The 26921-nt window shown below is 39.3% G+C and overlaps 1 long non-coding RNA gene across 1 annotated transcript in view; it reads left to right on the top strand.

Annotated features, from left to right (window-relative positions):
- Positions 1-26921, top strand: part of LOC123583505 — a 101694-nt gene that overhangs the window by 47674 nt on the left and 27099 nt on the right. Inside the window, exon 2 of the long non-coding RNA XR_006704914.1 lies at positions 1094-1147. This is a non-coding gene — a long non-coding RNA (uncharacterized LOC123583505). The remainder of the gene's footprint in view (positions 1-1093; positions 1148-26921) is intronic.

The raw sequence follows: 26921 nt of genomic DNA, 5'->3' as shown, positions 1-26921 counted from the left end.
ATGATTCCACTTATGCGGAGGTACCCAGAGTAGTCAAACTCGTAGGATACAAAGTAGAATGTTGGTTGTCACCGCCAGGAGGGAGGGAGCGATGGGGAGTTAGTGTTTCATGGATACAGAGTTTCAGTTTTGCCAGATGAAAAGAGTTCTGTGGATGGGCGGTAGAGATGGTAGCTCCACAATGTGAGATGGTAGCTCCACTATCCCCTTAAAGATAGTTAGGATGGTGAAAAAATTCCTTACGCGCATCAAGAGGTATATCTTTACCCTAGGTGGACCCCGGAGAAACCATTTCCCAGCAACCGCAGTGTATTTACTTCCATTTGTTTCTCATCTTTCTTTGTGGCCCCTCTTTCCATTCTTGCAGGAACTTTGTTCTCTTCCCTGGACCATCTTCAAGCCTTCCACAAACCAGATGTAGTTTTGGAAGGAAGGCAAAGCCAGTATAGTGGGGAGGCTATCTCAAAGATCCTCCAGTTCTGTGCCTTGTTAGGGTTGCTCTGTTTGCTTGACAACAGCATGGCGTCACCCGTGGTTTGTTCTAATTCATTGATTTAACTTTTGTTTTTTTCATCTATAAAGTGGGGGTGGATGAGCTCCGATGGAATTTATAGCTCACAGTTACCTTTGATAACCATTAATTTTTGCTGTGAACTTACAGATTATCATTGCTATCATTTGGGGGGTTTATGTAACAAAATATCATGCTTTTGTTTTTCAAAATTAAGAATTCAATACAAGTTGAAAGCACCAAACTTGTGAACTTGTTTTTCCATTTTCCCCATCTCTTTTCTGTACTTAACATTTTTCTTTTGGAATGTTTTCTTTTTAAAAAATACACCCCCCTCCCCTCACTTTTTGATTAGGGATTGCGATTCCTCAGTAAGGCACCTGAATACAATCAGGCTTTATGTCTTTAATTAGTGTGCTTTCTTTTCTCCCCAGAAACACTGGGCTAGCTGAAAGTCTTTAATTTCCTAGTTTGTAACTTACAATTAAATATTATAGGTTGCAGGCTTTACTAGGAATGCCTCATCAGTAAAGTAGTTCAGCCTGGCTTAGTTTTAAATCTCTTTCCTTTGCCCTTATCTAGCAGAAGAGCCTTTGGGTGAAGACATGGAAACTTGGAAAGGAATTCTTTGTTACAGTAAGTGCATGACTATTTTTCAGTTTCCTTAAGGGAAAAATATCATAAAGCAGAGATATGGGTTTAAGTACTTGTCCACATGAGTTGATAATACTGTTGTTGGTTTGTCTCAGTGTTTGCTTTCACTCATCCACTGTTTCAGTGAGGTGTAGAGGAGAATGGGGAGGTATTTAGTAGAATAATGGTATTAGTAGAGTAAGAAATTAAGATTTGTCCACTCTCCAAAAAATTTTACCAAGAAACCCAACCCAAACTTTCTAGTTCTCTAAGAAGCAATTCATGTGAAATTGGTGCTGTGCCAGTTAGAAATTATGTGTGTGTGTGTGTGTGTGTGTGTGTGTGTCTTCTGTAACCACCACTCTGAAGTCTGCCTTGTGTCCTCTCCTGGCCAATAACCCCCCAATGGCCACTGCTGGTACAATTTGGTGTCATGGCTATCGGGTCTGTGGACTTGCACTATGATAGATATAGCTTCAACCTTGGCAGACCAATCACACTGCAGGACCTCCGTGACTTTGAATCTGTCCTGGTATTTAATATTCAGGTGACACTACTTGAACTGCTGAACAAGTCAGTTGTTGGCATCTGTGGAAGGTCCAGGTTTTACCATGCACCAGAAGAGGTTAGATGCTACCCCTGATTTATAGAAGTTGATGTTGGTCTGGAGCTTGATGCCAGGCTGGCGCCCTGCTGTCTGCTGGCCTTTCAAAGGGAATTCTGGCCTTTTTAATTTGGCTTCATATTTCTTGGATGACCCATGTGTTTTGGACAGTATACTGCCTGTGTGGCAAAGTTGTGCGGCGCCATTTAGCTCTACATTACCAGAAAGCATCGCTGGCCGAGTCCTTTCTTGAGCTGTGTGCTTTGTGGCTATAGCCGGCCTTAGGCTTCAGTCCTTGTTACCAAGCTGATACACCAAATGGGCCTGGATCCGTTGTTTGTGTTTTTTAGTATGCAGTCAACAAAACAGGACAGTTTTGGAGTATTCTGATGATCTTGGTAGGTTAAGGAGAAGGCTGTTTTCCCAGTGTGTGGAGTGTGCAAATTTGTACTCCCGAGGGAGATGGCATAGTGTTTATTAAATAAAATTTCTTACACCACACTGTTGTTGTATTGATGAAGTTAGAGCACTCTAAATTTCACACATGCAATCAGACGGTGCTGGGGAATATTTTTACGCTACCAAATGAATCATAGAAGCTGTTCCCCAGCCCCCAAAACAGTGTATGACAATGAATATGCACTCAAAATATGTGTGAATGGATGTGTGAACAAATGAACAAATTTAATTAGTAGATCTCAAAGTCGAGTTCTGCAAATGGTGTTAAAAATTTCCATAAAGCCTTGATATTGCTCCTTGCTATTTTCCTTTACCTGTTACATAGCAAAGATCCTATCACCCCAGCTAAGTTGTTGTTGGAAGCTACAGAATGTTTCTCAACCACAAACAGTGAGAAACTAATCCAGGAGACGTTTTTCTGGGATTTTAGAGAGGAAAAGGGCATGACTTCTAGTGCCTTCTGAGAATTTAAGCGAGATTGCATGAGGTACTCCTCTCAACCCTGCAGAAAATAGCAAAGTAGGTCTGAGGACTCAAGAGAGTAGATTTCAGCAATACCTCACACGTGGGAATCATCAGCTCAAGATTCAGCACCACATGTGAATTGCTGCTAGACTGGATTCTGTTGACATAGCAAGGAAAATGCTGTTTTCAGACGGTTGTTGTAGATTTTGAAGCAGTTGGGGAGAAGGCTGCAAAAGCGGTTTTCTCTCCATGTGAAAGGGCACAGCCATTTAAAGAGTGTTTGAAAAATAAAATGTTCAGAAGTGCAGACCCCAGGGAGAACCCAGTGCATCAGTGGCAATGGTAGAAGAAATAAGGACCAAAACAAATAGGAGAGGACAGGAAAGAGAAACGTGCCTTCATTCCCCAGCTGATTCACTGTATGTGGAAGAGAAAAAAGGTTCCTCTCTTTTTTTATATATTTTTTAAAGTTTTTATTTACTTATTTTGAGAGAGAACAAGGGGCAGAGAATCTGAAGCAAGCTCTGTGCTAACAGCAGACAGCCCATCTGTGCTAACAGCAGACAGCCCAATCCCGGGGCTCGAACTCACGAACCATGAGATCAGTCCCTGAGCCAAAGTTGGGTGCTCAACTGGCTGAGCCACCCAGGAACCCCTCCTCTCTTTTGTAAAAAAATTTACTTTTAACTGAAGTCTAGTTGGCATGCAGTGTTGTATTAGTTTCAGGTGTACAGAATTGTGATTTGACATTTATATCCATTATGCAATGCTCACAATAAGTGCAATCACCATGTATCACCATGCAAAGTCACTACAATATTAGGGACTATATTCCTTATGCTGTACTTTTCATCTTCCTGACTTAGAACTGGAAGTTCAGATCAGCATAAAATGGCCTTTTAAACACCATGTAAGTATAAAATCCTCCTAAAAGGCACATCTGCTTTATATTGGAAAACTTTTGTTTTTCTTTTCTTGTTTTGATCACAAAGAGTTAACATAGATTTGATGGAGTGAGAAAAAGTAGTGCAGCCTATTAGTTTCCAGTTGTTTCCTCTATGAGGGTAAACAAAACCCTTCCTTATGTGGGTTACTAAGGGTCTTTTAAAAATCCAAGGGAACAGGGGCACCTGGGTGGCTCAGTCAGTTAAGCATCTGACTTTGGCTCAGGTCATGATCTCGCAGTCTGTGAGTTCGAGCCCCGCGTTGGGCTCTGTGCTGACAGCTCAGAGTCTGGAGCCTGTTTCAGATTCTGTGTCTCCCTCTCTTTCTGACCCTCCCCCCGTTCATGCTCTGTCTCAGTCTCAAAAATAAACGTTAAAAAAAAATCCAAGGGAACAGTGGGAAGCCTAGGTGACATGGAAATAATGGGAGAGTTGCAGGGGGCGGGATTGTATCTGAAAAGGTTCTTGCCCCAGCAGGCATATCCTGGGTTCCATTACTTCGGGTCTTCCTCTCCCTCCCCGTTTTCCTCTTTGAAGTGGCTTCGTGGACTGCCTACACCTGGAAGCTGATAAGACAGACTCTCTACATACTCTCATGGTGTTCCAAGAAAAATAGCAAAGAATGCACTTGTGTTGGGGTACGGGAGTTGCTGACTGGCACCGTCTCTCAGGAAATCAACATGCCCACATTTCTGCCTCCTCTCATGTTCCCAGGCTGATTCTCGGCTCAAAATGAATAAAATCGATGTGTTTTTGTAAATCAACAAATAGAAACCCTCAGCTCCTTCTTTAAATGTTGCTGTGCCAGTATGAAAGCATTCCCCTCTGTTCAGAGCATGACTCTGCTGATCGTGTCTGCTGAGAGGGCATTATCCAGAAAGTGGAAATAGTCTAGCTTGGTGTATGTTTGTTCCCATTATTGATAATTCATCTAATACTTTTGAGCACCTCCATGAGGTCCTGGGAGCAGGGTAGTGAACAAGTCTTGACTCTGCGAAGCTTCAGTATTGAAGGGAAGGTCTTGACTATTGTTGAAGTGGTATTGTGTAAAAAAAAATTGAACATGAAACAAAAATGTTGTGTGGTATTATAAGCAATGTATGACTCTTCAAAGATTGGCTTTTCACACTTCTATTAAAGAATAACATCAATATGAAAACTGCTCTTCTGGAGTGGCCACAATTTAAGAGGAGAATCTCAAACCCCAGCAGCTTGGGTTGTAGTAGGAGAGCTGTTTCTCAGAGAGTTGCGTCGCAAAGCACATGTGTGGGAGGCATTCTTGCTTGAAGGAAATTCAGCTTGGGTCCTCTATCAGAACTAATTGTTCCATGTTTTTGGGTGGAGGAGCATCCATTTATAGCTTCTTGACTTCTGTTTTAGGCAAATTTATATACACATGCCTGAGCTTTCTGAATGGTTCAAGTTCCCCTCTCACCACGTTGTATCCTATTACTTTGCATACTAGTAACTGTACATCAGAGCAGCATGGATTCTGGAACCATTTCCTCCGGTGAGTCTGACCCCTCTGCTTGAGACTGAGTAGGGAATGTAGAAATAGACCTAACGAACTTCCTGTGGAGGAGTATACCTGTTTTTTGTTTTTTTGTTTTTTTGTTTTTTTTTTTAATGTTTGTTTATTTTTGAGAGAGAGACAGAGCACAAGCAAGGGAGGTGCAGAGAGAGACAGAGACACAGAATCCAAGGCAGGCTCCAGGCTGTGAGCTGTCAGCGCAGAGCCCGATGCGGGGCTCAGACTCAAGAACTGTGAGACCATGAGTTGAGCTGAAGTTGGACGCTTATCCGACTAAGCCTACCAGGTGCTCAGAGGAGTATACTTGTTTTAAGCCGCTGTTCCCTTGGAGCTCTCTTTATCTTTTTGTTTGTTTGTTAACTCCTTTCACTGGAAATAACAGCTTCAAACAATTAGTTCTAGCCTGTTAAGTTTTACCTGGCTGTTGGCCTTTTCTCTTCTCCACTCCTTGCCTTTGCCTGCTTGCTTCTCGACACTGTCAAAGCGTATGTTCCTTTTCTGTGTGTCATCTATCTCCTTGCTCGCTTGCCTGTAAAGACATTCTCGGCCCTCCACTCCCATCTGCCTTTGTATCCTCAGTGAGGGAGAGCTTTGATTTGAGGAAATCCTGAGTGAGGGGGTGAGTGAGCTTGCTGGTGCTCCTTGAGAGCAGGGCCCACAAGCCCTGCAGGTGCCACTGTGCCCAATCCTGAGGGAGCATTTGCAGCAGCTCCTCTGGCTGCCCCTGGCCAGCATGCATAATCTTAGGCAAACAAACAATCCTTCCAGAAGGGGCGTCCAACCGCTCCTCAAGACAGAGCAACAGTTCTTGGCTCCCGGATCAGTAAAATTATCTATTTTCAAAACAATCCCTTTTAAAAAAAGAAACCAACAAAGGGGATAGTGTTGTTTATGTAACTTTTTTGTAAGGTTATAAAAAGTTTTTCTCCCTGGGTACAAAACGGGAACGGTACGTGTTCCCAAGCCTAGAGAGGTTGTTTGGGAAAGCAGTGATGTCTCTTGGGATTTTCCTTTGCTAATGACTTCAGCCTTTCTCTCTTGTGGAAAAAGAAAAAAATTTTTTTAACATTCTTCTCTGAAAGCTCTTAGGAACGTATGTTGGGAGCTGGGTGTGCTGGATCCTCTCTCTTGCCCCAAGAGCTGTTGTCAGGCCCTAGGAGGCCCACAGACAGGGGTGAACTGGTGAGGCAGCCCCCAGCACCCCAGTGTTGAAGATGGGATGGGGCACGGTGAGTGCTTGGAGCAGCCCTCCAGCTCCCGATCTGGTGCCCTGGGCATCTCCGGATGCCCACCGTGACTCCTTTATCCTGGCCACTTTGTCTTTGCGAGTTCAGTTTTCGTACTGCCTCTTGGCCATCAGCTTCCACGCTCAGTAGCCTGTGGGTTAGTTGAGATCTGCATTACTGAAGCCCACCTGGAAAGAGGGCGCCACACAATATGTATTGGGGGAGTGAGGTCCTTTGTTACAGATTTTAAGAAGCCTTAAAAATGGGATCAAAATTTTAAAAATCCACAAATGGATTCAAAAACCTTATGTTCTCAGAAGGCTACTGTAGAGGGAAAAAGCAAAGATGAAAGAGAGCAAAGGGCACACTGCCATCTTAAACAAGGAAGGCAGAATAACTTACTGTGAAGATGCTTTGCAGAAGGAAGAATGTCTAAACACAGATAAATACAAGGCTGACTGGAGGACCAGGTGAAACGGAATCGGTCCGGCGGTGAAATTGTACCTGGCGGAAGTATCAGTGACCCAGCCTGAGGGCAATGCGGGAGACTCTGGGGTCTGTCCTCCATAGAGGGATTTGGGGTTTCCAGGGCCACTATCTCCAGGTTCTCTGCCCAGCGATGCCCATTTTTCATGGCTCATGTAGTTGCCTGGCTCAGTCAGAGGGGACAGAAATAAAATTAAGGCAGTTATTTCAGGTCAGTTGTATCTGTTAGTTACATTTCATTTGTTTGTTTGCAGGGAGAGTAATTTAGAATCTCCAATCTCGTTGTTGACTTTGCAAGTTATCAGTAAGAAGCATTTCACAACAAATTTCAACTCCATGCCACATTATCATCTTAACTCCAGGCTTAGACTGGATGGACCTGATCTTGTGCCCCTTTGGGATCTGAGGGTCTCTCATTTCTGTGTTTCTTGGCTTAGTGAGGATTTTCAGATAGGTCTTAACTTGACTCATTTGTTCAGAGAGAATCTTCAGGACACAGTATCTTTTTTTTTTTTTTTTTTTTAAATTTTTTTTTTTTTCAACGTTTATTTTTATTTTTGGGACAGAGAGAGACAGAGCATGAACGGGGGAGGGGCAGAGAGAGAGGGAGACACAGAATCGGAAACAGGCTCCAGGCTCTGAGCCATCAGCCCAGAGCCTGATGCGGGGCTCGAACTCACGGACCGCGAGATCGTGACCTGGCTGAAGTCGGACGCTCAACCGACTGCGCCACCCAGGCGCCCCAGGACACAGTATCTTAAGGATACTGGGCCAAAGGTCACTGAGGTAAGGGTCAGGCTGTGTATACAAGAGTTCAGATTTTATCCTATAAGCACTTAGAGTTCCTAATCAGAGTCATGATGTGGGAGGTGTAGTGGACATTTTTCACTCTTCTTGGCTACTCAGCATATAATGATGTTGGAGAGATGGTAGGGAACCTGCTTCCCCTGTTAGAGGAATTCCCTACCTTATGATGCAGAACGTGTCCCCACTGTAGAAGCTGAAAGTGATATGTACTTTTTTTCTCCCCTGCAATTAAAGAATAGGAATATGACCTGGGCTCTGCCAATCAGTTGTCATCACTCCAGACTTTAAAGAGTGACATGAAGAAGCTGGGACCTCAAGCAATCCATTTCTGGAGATGGAGCCATTGGTTTCTAGAGGCAGCAGGGGCAAGCACCCAAGGGTCAAGGCCAAGAGTATTGGTTCAGGGTGGTGGTGGAGACTGTGGTGTCCCTGCCCAGCAGAGGTAATGATTTTACTTTGCTGTCTCCCCAGCATGATTTTGGGCTTTGCTGCTAGCTGCATAGCCTCTAAACCTGGTTCTCCAACTCTCCAAGAGGTGCTGTGAGCTGTCCAGTTCAGTATTGGCTGTCTCTCTGTCTCTCCCCCACCTCCGCTTCTCTCTCAGCACCTCTCTCTCTCCCTCTCATTATGTTTAGCATTATGCTGGCTGTGTAGCCTCCAAACTTGGTTCTCCAAGAGATGCAATGAGCTGTCCAGTTTCCTTCCTCCGTCATCTACTGAGGTATGATTTACAATCAGGAGAACTCTTTTAAAGTTTATAGTTGAGTGATATTTTGACAAGTGTATTCAGGTGTTTAACCAATACCACCAGATATAGACTGTTTCCCCCAAAGGTTCCCTTGTGCCCCTTTGTCAATTGCCTCTCCCTGTCTCCAGCCTTGATCTGATCTGACTTTTTGTCTTTGGAGTTGTGCCTTTCCCAAACACGGATAGAAATGGATCATACAATATGAGGCTTTTGTGTCTTTTTTTTCCCACTTAGCATAATGCTTTTGAGCTTAATCCTTGTTGTAGAGGATACCAATTCATTCCTTTTTATTGTTGAGTAATATTCTAATATTTGGTTACATTACAAATTGTTTAGCCATTTAACAGTTGATGGACATTTGGTTCCTTTCCAGTTTTTTGTTTTGTTTTGTTTTGTTTTGTTTTTACTATTGTGCATAAAGCTGTTATGAACATGTATGTACAAGTTCTTCTATGGACATAAAGTTTTCTTAGGTAAATACCTGGGAATGAGTTGATTGGGTCATATGGTAAATATATGTAAAACTTCATAAGAAACCAGTAAACTGTTTTCCAAAGTGCTTATGGAAACGTACAATGTTATAATCAAAGTATGAAAGTTCCAGTTGCTTTGCATCCTCAACAGCACTTTGCATTGTCCGTCATATTAATGATAGTCATTTTAGTAGTTCTGTAGTAGTATCTTTTTTTTTTTTTTTAAGTTTATTTATTTTGAGAGAGAGTGAGAGAGCAAGAGTGGGGGAGGCGCAGAGAAAGAGGAAGAGAGAGAATCCCAAGCAGGCTTGGTATTGTCAGCATGGAGTTCATCACAGGGCTGTAGTTGTATCTTATGGTACTTGTAATTTCTCATGTTTTATAATGTGCTTTAAACTGTTTTAAAATTTCAGTTTCCAATAGCTCATGGTTAGTGTTGACTTAAAAGTAAAACAGTCAGTTATTTTACCAGTAAAATGGGTTTAGTCTGGAATAGCAGAGGAATTGGAACTTAGGACATGCAAGCCCCTGCAAACCACAGGTAAATCTGGAGAGCGAATGATATCTTATAAAGAAAAGGAGGAAGTGGGGAGGGGCTCTTTGAATGAAAGTCCATTGGAGGAAAGTGGGAGTTCAGAGTGGGGACAGTTTCTCATTGGCTAAGTTGTGGTATTTTTTAATTGGCTAAACTTGTTGCTGGGCAAGGAGAAAATCTGCCTTCTTGCAGTTAAGGCCATGGAATGGTAAGACATGAAAGCTCCCCTTTCTGGCCCCCTGACTCCATTTTTTTTTTTTAATTTAAATTAAAAAAAATTTTTTTTAATGTTTATTTTTTGAGAGAGAGAGAGAGAGAGACAGAGCTCGAGAGGGAAGGCCCTGAGAGAGAGGGAGACACAGAATCCAAAGCAGGCTCCAGGCTCTGAGCTGTCAGCACAGATCCTGATGTGGGGCTCAAACCCATGAACCATGAGATCATGACCTGAGTCGAAGTTGGATGCCCAACCAACTGAGCCACCCAGGCACCCCTAATTTAAATTTTAAGTTATTTTTTACTAAGTTTTTAGTTTTAATCCCAGTATAGTTAACATACAGTGTTATATTAGTTTTAGGTGTACAATATAGTGATTAAACAATTCTATACATTATTCAGTGCTCATCAGAAATGTACTCTTGAATCCCCATCACCTATTTCACCCATCCCTCCCACCTCTCCTTTGGCTCTCCATAGTTAAGTCTGTATCTTGATTGGGCTCTTTTTTTTCTCCCTTGTTCACTTTTTGTTTCTTTCTTAAATTCCACATGACTGAAATCATAAGGTATTTGTCTTTCTCTGACATTTTTTTTGCTTAGCATTATACTCTATAGCTCCATCTATGCTGTTGTAAATGGCAAGACTTCATAGTCTTGCTATTGTAAATAATGAGGCAGTAAACATAGGGGTGCTTGTATACTTCTGAATTAGTGTTGTTGTAGTTTTTGGTAAATACCCATTAGTATAATAGTGAATCATAGGGTAGCTGTATTTTTAACTTTTTGAGGAACCTCCATATAGTTTTACAAAGTGGCTGCAACAGTTTGCATTGCCACCAACAGTGCATGAGGTTTCACATTTCTGTACATCCTTGCCAACACCTGTTATTTCTTGTGGCATTGATTGTAGCTATTCTGACAGGTGTGAAGTAATATCTCATTGTAGTTTTGATGGGCATTTTCCTGATAAATGATGATGAGCATATTTTCATGTATATGTTGACCATCTGTATGTCATCTTGGTAGAAATGTCTGTTCATGTCTTCTGCCCATTTTTAAACTGGATTATTTGGTTTTTGGGTGCTGAGTGGTATAAGTTCTTTTTTTTTTTAACGTTCATTTTTTTTTTTTTGAGAGATTGAGAGATAGAGAGAGAGACAGAGACAGGGCACAACTGGGGGAGAGGCAGAGAGAGAGAGAGGGAAAAACAGAATCTGAAGCAGGGTCTAGGCTCTGAACTGTCAGCACAGAATTTGACATGGGGCTCAAACCCACAAACCACAAGATCATGACCTGAGAAGAAGTCGGATGCTTAACTGACTGAGCCACCCAGGCTCCCTGGTATAAGTTCTTTATATATTTTGGATACTAATCCTTTATTGGATATGTCATTTGCAAATATCCTCTCCCAGGTGTGGTTGTGTATTTGTATATTTTTCCTTTTAGTTCCATCAGTTGTCCTTTACATAACTTGAAGCCACTGCTATTAGGCACAAAGATATTTAGGATTATTAGGTCTTCTTGATGAATGGGCAGAGGATCTTTATAGACATTTTCCCAAAAACATACAGATGGCAAACAGATGCATGAAAAGTTGCATTTCCCTGATGATTAGGGAGAAGCAAATAAACACTACTATGAGCTATCACCTCACACCTGTCATAATGGCTAGTATTGAAAAGGTAAATAACAAGTGTTACTAAGTATGTGGAGAAAAAGGAACACTGGTGAACTGTTTATCCATAGATAAGCCTTCTCTTGACCTTTGGAAATACTCTGAAGTTAACTTTTATATTTCTGTAATGTCTCTAGCTTCCTTGTGAGTAGTATTCACATAGTAAAGCCTATGTTTTCTCATTCTTCAATTTTAATATATCTATGTCTGTATATTTAAAGTGACATCCTTGTGGATGGCCTTTTCTTTCAATCTGAAAATCTCTACCTTTTAATCATATTAGATTATTTATGTTTTATGTAATCATTGCTGTGGTTGAATTAACATCTACCATCTTACTAGTTTTCCACTTATCCCATCTCTTCTTTGCTTTTATTCTCTTTTCCTTTGTTCTTTCAAGTTTATTGGGTATTTTAAATAATTCCATTTGTCCATATTATTGGCTTATTAGTTACATGTATTTTTCTTTAAGTTTTTGCTCTTGGGTTCACAATATACATCTTAACTTTTCATCTTAACCTTCAAATAATATATAACCATATAGTTTAATTTCCTCTGTTCCATCCTTTGTGCTGTTGATTTACTTTTTGTGTCTGTATATGTTATTAACCTTAAAATACATAGTTATTACTTATGCTTTAGACAATTAATAATCTTTTTTAAAAATCTAAAGAAAAACTTTAAACAATCTATCTCCACTTTTTACCACCTTCAGGACTCTTCAATCCTTTGTATGAATCCAAATTTCAATCTAGTTTCAATCTTTCTGCGTGAAGAACATCCTTTAATATTCATAGTGCACCAGATCTGATAGTGCATTCTCTTTGTTTGTCTAAAACAGTTTTTATTTAATTATTATTTTTTAAAGATTTTTTTTGCTGGGCATAAAATTCTGAACTAACCTTTTTTTGTTTTGTTTATGTACTGTAAGACAATGTCACATCTATTATCTCTTGGTTTTCATTTTTTTTTTTTCTGAGAAAAAGTTTGCTTTCTTCCTTATTATGTTATGTTTCTTATTTCTCTGGTTGCTGTCTAGCTTTTCTCTTTAATGTTGATTTCCAGCAGTTTGACTCTGTGTGTGTGTGTGTGTGTGTGTGTGTGTGTGTGTGTGTGTTTAATTATGTTTGGGGTTCTCTGAGCTTCTTGGTTCTGTGATTCATGAATTTTGGAAAAAATATAATTTTTCTCATTATCTTTTCTCCTTTTGCATCTTCAATTACTTCTATTTGATACTATTTCACAATATCTTCAACATGTTCTTTTCCCCCCTCAATCTTTTTCTCTTGGTGCTTCAGTCTGGATAATTTCTATTTATCTATTTTCAGGTTCACTAAATCTTTTCTATGCTGTGTTTAGTGTGTTGATAAACCCACTAAAGGAATATGTCATCTCTCATATCATGTTTTTAGGTATAGTGTTTCCATTTCACTTAAAATTTTAATCTATCTGAAATTATTCTCCATCTGTTCTTTTTTAATAGTTTTCATTTTCTTTGGGTAAATATGCAGTAGTGAAACAAGTAGATCATGTGGCATTTCTATTTTTAACTTTTTGAGGAATCTCTGTATTGTTGAAATCAAGATTTGAATGCTTAATCCTTTCTTAATAAAAACCCTCAAGAAAGTCAGGATAGAAGGAACATACTTAAACATCATAAAAGCCATTTATGAAAAACCAACAACTAATAGCATCCTCAATGGGGAAAAACTGAGAGCTTTCCCCCTGAGATCAGGAACATGACAAGGATGTCCACTCTCACCACTGTGTTTTAATCATAGTGTTGGAAGTTCTAGCATCAGCAATCAGACAATAAAAGGAAATCAAAGTCATCAAAATTGGCAAAGATGAAGTCAAACTTTGACTTTTTGCAGACGACATGATGGAAAACCTGACAGACTCCACCAAAAGTCTTCTAGAACTGATACATGAATACAACAGAAATCAGTTGCATTTTTATACACCAATAATGAAGCAAAAGAAAGGGCAATAAAGATACTGATCCCATTCACAATTGGACCAAGAAGCATAAAATGCCTAGGAATAAACCTAACCAAAGATGTAAAAGATCTGTATGCTGAAAACTATAGAAAACTTATGAAGGAAATTGAAGAAGACACAAAGAAATGGAAAAACATTCCATGCTCATGGATAGGAAAAATAAATATTGTTAAAATGCCAATACTACCCAAAGCAATCTACACATTCAGTGCAATCCCAGTCAAAATTGCACCGACATTGTTCTCAAAGCTAGAACAAACAATCCTAAATTTGTTTGGAACCACAAAAGACCCCGAATAGCCAAAGTAAAATTAAAGAAGAAAACCAAAGCAAGAGGCATCACAATCCCAGACTTGAGCCTTTACTACTACTACTTTAGCCTCTACTTCAGCTGTAATTATCAAGACAGTATGCTATTGGAACAAAAACAGACACACAGACCAATGGAATAGAATAGAGTCTCCAGAATTGGACCCACAAATGTATGGCCAACTAATCTTTGACAAAGCAGGAAAGAGTATCCAATGGAAAAAAGACAGTCTCTTTAACAAATGGTGCTGGGAGAACTGGACAGCAACAGGCAGAAGTATGAAACTTTCTTACACCATACACAAAAATAAAGTCAAAATGGATAAAGGGCCATTTCCTGTGAGACAGGAAAACATCAAAACCATAGAGGAGAAAGCAGGAAAAAACTTCTTTGACCTCACCCGCAGCAATTTCTTACTTGACACATCTCCAGAGGCAAGGGAATTAGAAGCAAAAATGAACTATTGGGACCTCATCAAGATAAAAAGCTTCTGCACTGCAAAGGAAATAATCAACAAAACTAAAAGGCAACCAACGAAATGGGAAAAGATATTTGCAAATGACATATTGGATAATGGGCTAGTATCTAAAACCTATATAGAACTCACCACACTCCACACCCAAAAAACAAATAATCCAGTGAAGAAATGGGCAGAAGATATGAATAGACACTTTTCTAAAGAAGACATCCAGATGGCCAACAGACACACGAAAAGATGCTCAACGTCACTCCTCATCAGGGAAATACAAGTCAAAACCACATGGAGATACCACCTCATGCCAGTCAGAGTGGCTAAAATGAACAAATCAGGAGACTATAGATGCTGGTGAGGATGTGGAGAAATGGGAACCCACTCGCTCTGTTGGTGGGAATGCAAACTGGTGCAACCACTCTGGAAAAAAGTGTGGAGGTTCCTCAAAAAATTAAAAGTAGATCTACCTTATGACCCAGCGATAGCACTGCTAGGAATTTACCCAAGGGATACCAGAGTGCTGATGCATAGGGGCACTTGTACCCCAATGTTTATAGCAGCACTCTCAACAATAGCCAAATTGTGGAAACAGCCTAAATGTCCATCAACTGATGAATGGATACAGAAGATGTGGTTTATATAAACAATGGAATACTACTTGGCAATGAGAAAGAATGAAATCTGGCCATTTGCAGCAACGTGGATGGAATTGGAGGGTATTACGCTAAGTGAAATAAGTCAGGTAGAGAAAGACAGATACCATATGTTTTCAGTCATATGTGAAACTTGAGAAACTTAACCGAAGACCATGGGGGAGGGGAAGGGGAAAAAAAGTTACAGAGAGGGAGGGAGGCAAACCATAAGAGACTCTTGGATACTGAGAACAGAGTGTTGATGGGAGGCGGGTGAGAGGGTAAAGTGGGTGATGGGCATTGAGGAGGGCACCTGTTGGGATGAGCACTGGGTGTTGTATGGAAACCAATCTGACAATAAATTATATTTATCCTATTAAATTATATTTATCCTATTAAAATGTATCCTAACTTGGGAATGTATTAATTTATCATCCAGGCCAAAATATTTTTGAGACTGAAATAACATGCTATTAATGATTATGTAAGGAAACCAGGTATAAACTATAATCAACCCAATATATGCTTCTCCTCCCTAACTCATCTTTTTTGAGTCCAGTTTTCACATTCTCCAATTCAAGTTTACATGGTCATAAATTACTCATTTTGGCAGCCCACCCTGATCATGCCATGTGCCTGTGCAAAAAGTTTCAATAGTTTCACTATACATGTGGATTTAAACACAAATAACTTACCTCAGGATTTGGGGATTTCCCATAATCTGCTCCCAAATTAAAGTTTCCTGCCTTCCCTTTCAATATTTCCCAAAATATAAACAAAATCTCAGCTACATATGATCCTTCAACCAAAACAGGTTACCTGTAATTCCTTAAGTGTGTCCATACTCTCCTACCTCTCTGTGTTTGCTACTGTGGTTTCTTCTGTTTATGTCTTTCTCTCAACGTCGATATCATACTCATCATTTGAGATTATGGCAAATGTGTCTTTTCTTTAACAAGTCATATGTAATTCTGTGTTCTTTAATTCATACAATTGTTATGGTTATGGCTTATATGACCATGTTTCCAGAATAAAGATCAGAACTTGTGATCTGTCGTGAACTGTAACAATGGGATGAATCCCAAACTAGGGCTTTTATTACAGGTGAATTTGATGGGACACCTGGGTGGCTCTGTCGGTTAAACGTCTCACTTTGGCTCAGGTCATGATCTCACCATTTGTGAGTTCAAGCCCTGTGTTGGGCTTTATGCTGACAGCTCGGAGCCTGGAGCCTGCTTCAAATTCTGTGTCTCCCTCTCTCTCTCTATCTGCCCCTCCCCCGCTCACACTCTTCCTCAGTCTTTCTCTCAAAAATAAATAAACATTAAAAAAAATTAATCAAAAGAAAAAAAAAGATTTGGTTGCTTAACTGACTGAGCCAGCCAGGCGCCCTTGGACAGTATGGGCATTTTAACCATATTAATTCTTCCAATCCATGAGCATGAAGTATCTTTTCATGTGTTTGTTTCATCTTCAGTTTCTCTTATCAATGTTTTATAGCTTTCAGAGTACAGGTCTTTCACCTCCTTGGTTAAGTTTATTCCTAGGTATTTTATTCTTTTTAATTAATTAATTTATTTATTTTTGAGAGAGGCAGAGTACAAGCAGGGGAGAGGCAGAAAGAGAGGGACAGAGGATTTGAAGCAGGCTCAATGTGGTCAGCAGAGAGCTCAGTGCGGGGCTCGAACTCAGCAACCATAACATCATGAGCTGAGCTGAAGTCGGATGCTTAACCAACTGAGCCACCCTGGCGACCCTCTTTTTGGTGCAATTGTAAATGGAATTGTTTTCTTAATGTTTCTGCTACTTCATTATTAGTACATAGAAACACAACAGAGTTCTATATATTAATTTTGTATCCCCAAACTACTGAATTTATTTAAAAGCTTTCTAAAGCTTTTTGGTAGAGTCTTTAAGGTTTTCTTTGTATAGTATCATGTCATCTGCAAATAGTGACAATTTTACTTATTTACTAATTTCAATGCCTTTTATTTCTTGTCTGATTGCTGTGGCTAGGACTGTCAGTACTATGTTGAATAAAAGTGGCAAGACTGAGGAGTGCCTGGGTGGCTCAGTCAGTTAAGTGTCTACCTCTTGATTTCGGCTCAGTCATGAGTCCATGGTTCATGCGTTGGAGCCCCATGTTGGGCTCCGCTCTGATAGTGCAAGCTTGCTTGGGATTCTCTGCCTCTCTCTCCCCCTCCCCCACTCACACTCATGTGCTCTCGCGCCCTCTCTCTTTCATAAATAAATAAATATTTTTTAAAAAGTGAGGGTAGACATCCTTGTCTTCCTGATTTTGGAGGAAAAGTGCTCAGTTTTTCACTACTTATCATGATGTTAGCTATGGAATTTTTATATACGGCCCTTATGTCTCTCACATTATAGAGAGTTTTTATCATAAACAGATGTTGGGTTTTGTCAAATGCTTTTCTGCATCTATTGAGATGATCCTATGATTTTTATTTATCCTTCATTTTGTTAACGTGTATCACGTTGATTTGGGGATATTGAACAATTCTTACATTTCTGGAATAAATCCCACTTGATCATGGTGAATGATTTTTTTTTTTTTTTAATGTACTGGATGCAGTTTGCTAGTATTTTATTGAGAATGTTTACATCCATAGCCTCAGGGATGTTGGCCTGTAGTTTCCTTTTTTTAGTGGAGTCTTTATCTGATTTTGGTATCAGAGTAAAGCTGACCTCATAGCATGAATTTGGAAGTTTTCCTTCTTTTTCTGTTTTTTTGGAGTAGTTTGAGGAGAACACGTGTTGACTCTTTTTTGAATATTTGGTATGTGGTGCCTAGTTGGCTTAGTTGATAAAGCATTGGACTCTTGATTTCGGCTCAGGTCATGATCTCACAGGTTTGTGAGTTCAAACCCCACATCAGGCTCCTTACACTGACATTGCAGAGCCGGCTTGGGATTCTCTCTCCCTCTCTCTCTGTCCCTCCTGCACTTGCTCTCTCTCTCTCTCAAAATAAATTAATCAACTTAAAAAAAAAAAAAAGAATATTTGGTAGAATTCACCTGTGAATCTACCTGGTCCTGGACTTCTGTTTGGGAGTGGGTTTTTGTTGTTGTTGTTGTTGTTGTTGTTGTTGTTGTTATGTTTTTAAAGTTTACTGAGAAAGAGAGAGCATGAGCAGGAGAGGAGCAGAGAGAGAGGAAGACAGAGAATCCCAGGCAGGCTCCATGCTGTCAGCACAGAGCTCGATGTAGGGCTTGATCCCATGAACTGTGAGTTCATGACCTGAGCCAGCACCCAGGTGCTCCAGAGTATTTTTTTTTAAGTTTTTTTAAAATGTATGTATGTATGTACATATGTATGTATGTAAGTAAGTAATCTCTAACCCAACATGGAGCTCAACCTCATGACCCCGGGATCAAGAGTCACATGCTCTTCCTACTGAGCCAGCCAGGCACCCCTGGGAGTTTTTTCAGTACTGATTGAATTTCATTACTACTAATTGGTCTGTTCAGATTTTCCATTTCTTCCTGATTCAGTTCTGGAGGATTATGTTTCTAGGAATTTATCCATTTCTTCTAGGTTGTCCAATTAATTGGCATATATTTTTTGGTAGTATTTTATTATAACCCTTTATATTTCTGTGATATTGCTTGTTACTTCTTCATTTCTGATTTTATTTACTTGAATCCTCTCTATTAGTTTCTTGATGAGTCTGGCTAAGGGTTTATCAATTTTGTTTATTTTTTCAAAGTACCAGCTCTTGGTTTTATTCATCTTTTTAAATTTTATTTTAGTCTCTATTTCATTTATTTCCCATCTCATCTTTATTATTTCCTTTCTTTTACTAACCTTGGGCTTTGTTCTTCTTTCTCTAGATCCCTTAGGTGTAAGATTGGATTGTTTAGTTTTTTCCTCATTTCTTGAGGTAGGTCTGTGTGCTATAATAATCTCTTAGCATGTTTTTTGTTGCATCTTAAAGATTTTGACCATCGTGTTTTCATTTTCATATGTCTTCAAGTATTTTTTGATGTCCTTTGATTTTTTCCATTGACCTATTGGTTGTTTAGTAGCATGTTGCTTAGCTCCATGTGTTTGTGTTTTTCCAGTTATTTTTTTTTTCGTAATTGATTTCTTTTTCATTCCATTGTGGTTGGAAAGGATGCTTGATATGATTTTCATCTTCTTAAATTTAGTGAGACTTGTTTTGTGGCCTAACATGTAATCTATCCTTGAGAATGTTCCATGTGCACTTTAAAAGAATGTGTGTCCTGTTGTTGTTGGATGGAATATTCTGTATATATCTGTTAAGTCCACCTGGTCTAATGTGTCATTCAAAGACATTGTTTCCTTATTGATTGTCTGCCTGGATGATCTATCCATTGATGTACATGGGGTGTTAAAGTCCCCTACTATTACTGTATTATTGTCAATTTCTCCTTTTATGTCAGTTAAGATTTGCTTTATGTATTTAGGTGCTCCAATGTAGGGTGCATAAATATTTACAGATGTTATATTTGGTTGTTCGATTGATCCCTTTATTATTATGTAGTATGCTTTACTCTTGTTAGTCTTGTTTTGTTTCTTTCTTTTTTTTTTAATGTTTATTTTTGTGAGACAAGAGAGAGAGAGACAGAGAGAGAGAAAGACAGAGAGAGACAGAGTACGAACAGGGGAGGGGCAGAGGGAGAAGGCGACAGAAAATCCAAAGCAGGCTCCAGGCTCCGAGTTGTCAGCCCAGAGCCTGACATGGGGCTCGAACCCACAAATCGTGAGATCATGACCTGTGCCAAAGTCAGACACTAAACCAACTGAGCCATCCAAGCACCTCTTGTTAGTCTTGTTTTCAAGTTTATTTTGTCTGATACAAGTATTTTGATACCGTGTTTTTTTTTTTTTTTTAATTTTCACTTTCATTTACATGGAATATCCTTTTTCATCCTTTCACTTGCAATCTGTGTATGTCTTTGGGTCTGAAATTGTTTTCTTGTAGGCAGCATATTGATATGGGTCTTGTGGGGTTTTTTTGTTTATTTATTTTGTTTGTACTCATTCTGTCACCCTATGTCTTTTAATAGGAGCATTTAGACCATTTACATTTAGAGTAATTATTGGTGGGTATTGCCATTTTGTTAATTATTTTCTGGTGGCTTTTGTAGTTCTTCTCTGTTCCTTTCCTCTTTTCTTGCTCTCTTTCCTTGTAACTGATGACTTTTTTTTAGTATTACGCTCAGCTTTCTCATTATTTTTTGGGTATCTATTTTAGGGTTTTCATTTGTTATTACTATGAGGTTCATATATAACATCCTAAGTATATAGCAGTCTATATTAAGTTGACACATTAAGTTTAACACATTCTAAAAGAATTTCATTTTTACTCCTCGCCTCCATGTTTAATGTGTAATGTTGTATATTTTACATCTCTTTGTTTTGTGAGTCTTCTGTCCTTTCATAATATTTTTATTTCTAATTATTACCTTTTATTTTACACTTAAAGAAGTTTCTTTAACATTTCTTGTAAGGCCAGTTTTGTGGTGATAACCTCTTTTAACTTATGTTTGTCTGGGACACTGGTTTTCTCTCCTTCCATTATGAATTGTAACCTTGCTGGTTAGAGTATTCTTGGTTGTAGATTTTTACCTTTTAGCCCTTTGTAGGCCAGAAGGGAGTAGAATGATAATATTCAACGTTATTGCTGAAAAATCAGCTGATAGCCTTATGGGGTTTCCCTTGTATATAACTAATTGCTTCATTTTGCTGCTTTAAAACTTCTATTTTTATCTTTAATTTTTGACATTTTAATTATTATGTGTCATATGTGGGCCTCCTTGGGTTCATCTTGTTTGGAACTCTCTGTGATTGCTGAGCCTGGTTGTCCCCAGCTTACAGAAATTTTTAGCTATTATTTATTCAAATAAACTTTAAAGAATAGGCTGATTCTCTTGTTAGGGGCTAATGCAGTAGTGACTTTAAATTGAAGCCAGGGTTCACTTATCATTCCAAAAATCCTCAGTCCGTTAAGAATTATGCTAAGTCTATATTACCTGAGCTCTATAAATGGAACAACAAAGCCTGGATGGTAACACATTTGTTTACAACATGGTTTACTGCATATCCTAAGCCCACTGTTAAGACTAATGCTCAAAAAAAAAAAAAATCCCTTTCCAAATATTGCTTCTTATTGACAATGCACCTTGTCACCCAACAATTGTGATGGAGATGTACAATAAGATTAATGTTTTCATACCTGCTAACACAGCATGTATTATGTAGCCCATGGAGCAAGGAATAATTGTGACTTTTCAGGTCTTATTACTGAAGAAATACATTTTTTAAGGTAATAGCTGCCATAGACAGTGATTCATCTGATGGATCTGGGAAAACTAAATTGCAATCCTTTTTTTTTTTTTTAATGTTTATTTATTTTTGAGAGAGAAAGACAGAGATAGAGCATAAGCAGGGGAGGGGCAGCAAGGGAGACCCAGAACCTGAAGCAGGCTCTAAGCTCAAAGCTGTCAGTACAGAGCCTGATGGGGGGCTTGAACCCATGAACCACGAGACATGACCTGAGCCAAAGTCAGGTGCTTAACTGACCATGCCACCCAGGCGCCCCTAAGTAGTAATCCTTTTAGAAAGGATTCTAGATGCCAAAAAGAACATTCGTGATTTATGGGAAGAGGTCAGAGTAGCATTATTAACAGGAATTTAGAAGAAGTTGTTATCAACCCTCCTGGATGACTTTGAGGGGTTTAAGACTTGAGTGGAGGAAGTAAGTGTATATATGGGGAAATAGCAAAGGGAACTAGAATTAGAAGTAGAGCCTGAAGATGTGAATGAATTGCTGCAATGTCATGATAAAACGTGAACACACAAGGAGCTGCTTCTTAAGGAGGAAGAAAGAAAGTAGTTTCTTGAGATGGAATCTACTCATGGTGAAGGAAGACATTGTGAAGATTGTTGAAATGACAACAAAAGTTTTGGAGTATTTCCTAAAATTGGTTGATAAAGCAGTGGCAGAGTTTGAGGGGATTGACTCCAATTTTGAAAGAAGTTCTACTGTAGGTAAAATGCTATTAAACAGCATGACATATGTTAGAGATACAATTTGTGAAAGGAAGAGTCCATTGATGCAGCAAACTTCATTGTTGATTTATTTTAAGAAATTGCTTCAGCCTCCCCAACCTTCTGCATTCACCACTCTGATCTATCAGCAACTATCCACACTGAGGCAAGACCCTTCACCAGAAAAAGATTACAACTTGCTGAAAGCTCAGATGATAGTTTGCATTTAAAAACAAAAATTTTTTAATGCTTCTATTTTGAGAGAGAGAGAGAGCAAGAATGCCAGTGGGGGAGGGGCAGAGAGAGAGACACATACACACAGAGAATCTGAGGCAGGCTCCAGGCTTTGAGCTCTCAGCAGAGCCTGACATGGGGCTTGAACCCACAAACCATGAGATGATGACCTAACCTGAAGTCTGACACTTAACTGACTGAGCCACCCAGTTGCCCCGATGGTTAGCATTTTTTTAGCAAGAATGTGTTTTTTAAATGAAGGTACCTTTTTTTTTAGACATAATGCTATTGCACACTTGATAAACTATAATAGAGTATAACCATAACTTTTATATGCACTGGGAAACAAAAATTTATTTGGCTAATTTTATTGCAATATTCACTTTATTGCAGTGGTCTGGAACTGAACCTGCCGTATCTGAGATAAAGCCTGTATTTGTAATTTTTCCCTGGATGCTGGACACTGTGCCTAGAACAGTCGAGAATGAGATAAATCAGAAATAGGCACATTTTTTATTCTCTCAGTCCGTTACTGTGGAGTGAGAGAGCTAAGTTAATCTAGTCAGCACTTGAGATGGGCTTGAGTTTTGTTGTCTGTATGGTTACTTGCACGGCACCACAGACTTAAAATTTTGGTAGTGGGTTGCTATTCCCTTATGCTTAGTAGGTGGCCCCAGATGCTGGAGGCTTTTTTTCAATGTATCTTCTCTACCTGCAGGTTTCAGAAGACCCCGGTGATCTGATCATCTCAACAAAATTTTAAACAAATAAAATTTTATGTACTAAATTACTAAGTTTTCATATTGTTAGGGTATCTTGTGGTTTTCTACATCTTGTGGAAGTAGAACTAGACTTAACATTTTAAAAATAAACCCCTTCTCTGTTTAAATCAGTTTTACATACTAAGAATTTTGGCTGCTGAAGGAGGCAGTATATGACAGTAGTTAAGGACAAACAAAAGAGTTCAGACAAAACTGGTTTTGAATCCCAGCTCTACCACCTAGCTTATCAATTTTACTAGTTAGGTGATTGTGAGAAAACTATTTAGCTCTGTCATTCAGTTTCCTTATTTGTAAGGTAAGGATTGAATGAAGTAATGTCAAGTCCTTAACAATTCCTGGCCCACAAAAATGCTCCATGTGTGGTCATTATTATTGGGTTTCAATTTTGTGTGAGTCAGGATGGTGAGAGTGGAGGGCAGCCTATAGGGAGGTGAGCCTAAGAGTCGTGAAAAACAGTTCACAGATAAATTCAGAAAATCAGATGAGAGTCACGAGGGCTCAAAATAGGACTTCAACAAATGGAGAAGATGGACTAAAAAAGGTTTATGTATAATCAACAGTTCCCTTGTGTGGTGTCATGTGCCTGTTCTTCTATCATTCCTGTACTTCTCTGCCTTTTCCATTAGTTTGTGTTTTCAGACTAGTATCATGTAAACTTAAAACTGTTTAGATGTTTTTCTCTTTCTACTCTATGGGAATCCTTTGAGGGATGGGCCAAGTGTGATTCATTAGTGTATCCCTAGCTTCCTACAATGTCTGGCATATAGTAGGCATCAGCGAATTGATTGTAACTCAACAGGAAAGTTGCCCTATTCTCTTATTTGTATAGCCCCTACTCAGATTGTCAATAGCTGAATGTACAATTATTGGAACATTTCCATTCTAGTAGCTTGTCAGGCTGAGCAGCTCTTCCATTTTGGTTCTAGCCAGATCCTAGATTTTCTGGTGATCTTGTCTTATCTCTTTGTGTTCTGTAGGGAAAAACAAGGGTGGTCCATATGCTTTGGACCATGGACCGAGGGACTGAAAGCTCAATCAACTGCTTTGATTTGTTTGAGAGCTTCATACTCTGTTACTTTCTATTTATGTTTAATTCCCCAAAGATCCTTTTCTTGCTTTAGGTCCCAATTTCATTGCGTACTAGTACACAGTTAACTAATGGGTTACCTGTGAGGCAGAACTTACCAGAAATTACACTGTGCTGTCAGTGTCTTTTCCCTCATCATAGGAAACCCACGTTGATGTGTGCTTTCTGGTTTCTAGGGTTAATCACCTTCCCCATGCGTAGGTCCTTATGCAAGAAGATGAAGAAAATTATATTTAGCAGAATTCCTTTCAGCAAGAAGGCTGTTTTCTTTAGAAGAATTTCCTTGACAAATTTTCTTGGGGTAAAAAAACATGAGACCTCAAGGGACCTCACTGGGAAGAGGACAAATATGAGTGAAAAGATGGGAGGTTTGTCTCTGGCGCCTGCAGGAGACCAAGGATCTGGAGACGGAGAGATGAGGGAAGGCAGCTCACTTTGTAATGTGACTCCTCTTGACTCTGCTTCACCATCTCCCACATCATTAGTAAACCTACCAGCTTCCTGTCATGCTTGCAATGAGTGACTTTAAAAAAGAAATAAAAATTAATATAAGAAAGAATTGAAAGCAGGTGTTATAACAAAAAACTTGTACATGAAGGATCATTGCAGCAATATACACAGTATACAGTAGCCAAAAGGTGGAAATAACCTAAATGCCCATCAGTGTATGAATGGACAAATAAAATGTGGTACATCCATACAGTGGAGTATCACTCAGCCATTGAAAGGAATGAACTACTGTTACATGCTACAACATGGATGAACAATGGAAACACGATGCTAAGTGAAAGGCCACATATTGTATCATTCCACTTATATGAAATATCCAGAACAGGCAAATCCATAGGGACAGAAAGCAGGTTAGTGGTTACTAGTGTGTAACGCAGAGGCACTGCTTAATGGTGATGAAGTTTCTGTTGGGGGTGATGAAAACTGGAACCAGATAGTGATGATAGTTGTACAACATTGTGAAAATACTTAGCACCACTCAATGGTACACTTCAAAATAATAGATTTTATGTCATGCATTTTGCTATGCACACAGCTTAGGGGCTGGGCTCTGAATGAACATGGTTTGGAGAGAGAGGGCAGCCAGGGGGATGTGGAATCAGAGGGTGTGTACTGAAACTGCACCAAGAGAAACGTGGAAGGTCTTTGACTCTTTGAGCCCATGGCACTGGTGTTTGCATTAAGGTTAACCAGATCTTTGGCAGCCCTAATGGATACTCAAAGAGAAATGAGAACTTTACAGATGGTTTTTAAACTTTGAAAGTACAAGCAACATCTGAATGATGTGTAATATATGAAATTTGAAGTGTATAAACATTTATAGACTTGCAGTTAATCTAAATTTACAATAGTGTTAAAAATCTTTTTTTTAATAGTGTTACAGGTTGAATGTGTGTATTCCTCCCACCCCAAATTCATATGTTGAAATCCTAAGCCCCTATGTAATTGTATTAGGTAGTAGGGTCTTTGGGAGGTAATTACGTCATGAGGGTGGGGCCCTCATGAATGGGATTTGTGCCATTAGAAGAAACTAGGGAGAGCTTGTTCCTCCCTTGCTCTCCAACACATGTGGATCCTACAAGTAGATGGTCATTTGCAGACAAGGAAGTGGGCCCTCGTCAGACACTGGATCTTTGATATCAGACTTCTCAGTCTTAGAAGGGTGAGAAATAAGTGTTTGTTGTTTAATCCACCCAGCCTGTGATAATATGTTACAGCACCCTAAGTTGACGAAGGTATATAGTGTTGGGTGATCACTTGATCTACTTATCATTTGTGGGTGTGGTTTAAGTCTGTTCAGTGGTAGAATTCTCAGATCAAAGTTCAGCTTTGTGAATATGGAAATAGATCCTGACTCCAGTTTATATCACCATTACCATATCTCAAATATATCAATTTCTTTATCCATAAGAATGACCCTAGTATAAAGATTTCCTTACAACTGTCCATGGAGAATGATGCTAAGGAACCCAAAATACTAGATAGGCAGGCTGAGGCAGTGAAAAGAGAAGGGACTTTGTCAGTGGAACACATGCTTTCATCCCAGCTCACTAACACTGATGTGCATGGTTGGGAATGTTGCTAAATAGTTGATGTGGAAACAGCACCAGCATCCCACCCTGATGAAGAGCAGACAAATGCTAGGATTGTTCACCTTCTTGTCATTAGCCCCCATGTGTTTACTGGAACCAAGGCCACTGGATCCTGTGTGCTGAGGTCATGGTGGCAAGACTCTTTAATGAAGATATCAGAACATTTCTTCAAAGCTTCATCTCATTCAAGTCCTTGCTCAACTCTGACCTTTTCAACAAAGCTAGCCCTGGACTACTTAACACTATTCTTCCCAAGCCCATTCTCTATCCCTGACCTTGTAGTGCTTTTTCTTTTCCAGTAGAAATTATAATCTTCTAACATAATAGGTCATTTATCAAATTTATTATTTAGTTTATGTCTCTTTCTTGAGTATAAACTCTATGAGGGTAATCTACTTGTCCTTCACTCATGAGAAATTAGAATCCTTCTCATTATAAACTGAGACCTGTGTGTGTGTGTGTGTGTGTGTGTGCGTGTGTGTTGACCTCTGCCAACTTAGAGATGACTTTACCTATATATCATGCTATCCTGCTATTAACCATCAGGGATAAAATTATCATTGCTCAACCAAGGTCATTCCTGCTGGAGACCCAGTTCATAGATCTCGGATTTCTGTGGAAATCTTCTCAGTAAAAATTAGTTTTTGTTTTGCAGGTTGATTTTGAACTTCAGCGAAATCGTTGAAAGTGCAGTATGTACAATTTAAACCACATTGGAAAACACAGATAATGATGTTGCCAATTCTTAAAATAGACCTTGTTTGGCTAGTAAGAGCCACTTTTTTAAATAGAAGTTTTAGCTACATAATTTAACATTTAAATTTTAGCTTAAAAGTAATTCATGTGCTTATTATAGCCAGAGTAGCTCTGTTCTAGAATAATGCTCAGTTGGGGGGCATCTAAGAGGACATCCAGTAAGACTACACCACCCAGTGACATCTCCACACATTTCCT

Source organism: Leopardus geoffroyi, chromosome B3, assembly GCF_018350155.1.
Source record: "Leopardus geoffroyi isolate Oge1 chromosome B3, O.geoffroyi_Oge1_pat1.0, whole genome shotgun sequence".
NCBI lineage: Eukaryota > Metazoa > Chordata > Mammalia > Carnivora > Felidae > Leopardus > Leopardus geoffroyi.
The sequence above is the reverse complement of the archived record's forward strand: the minus strand, read 5'-3'. Positions and strand labels throughout refer to the sequence as shown.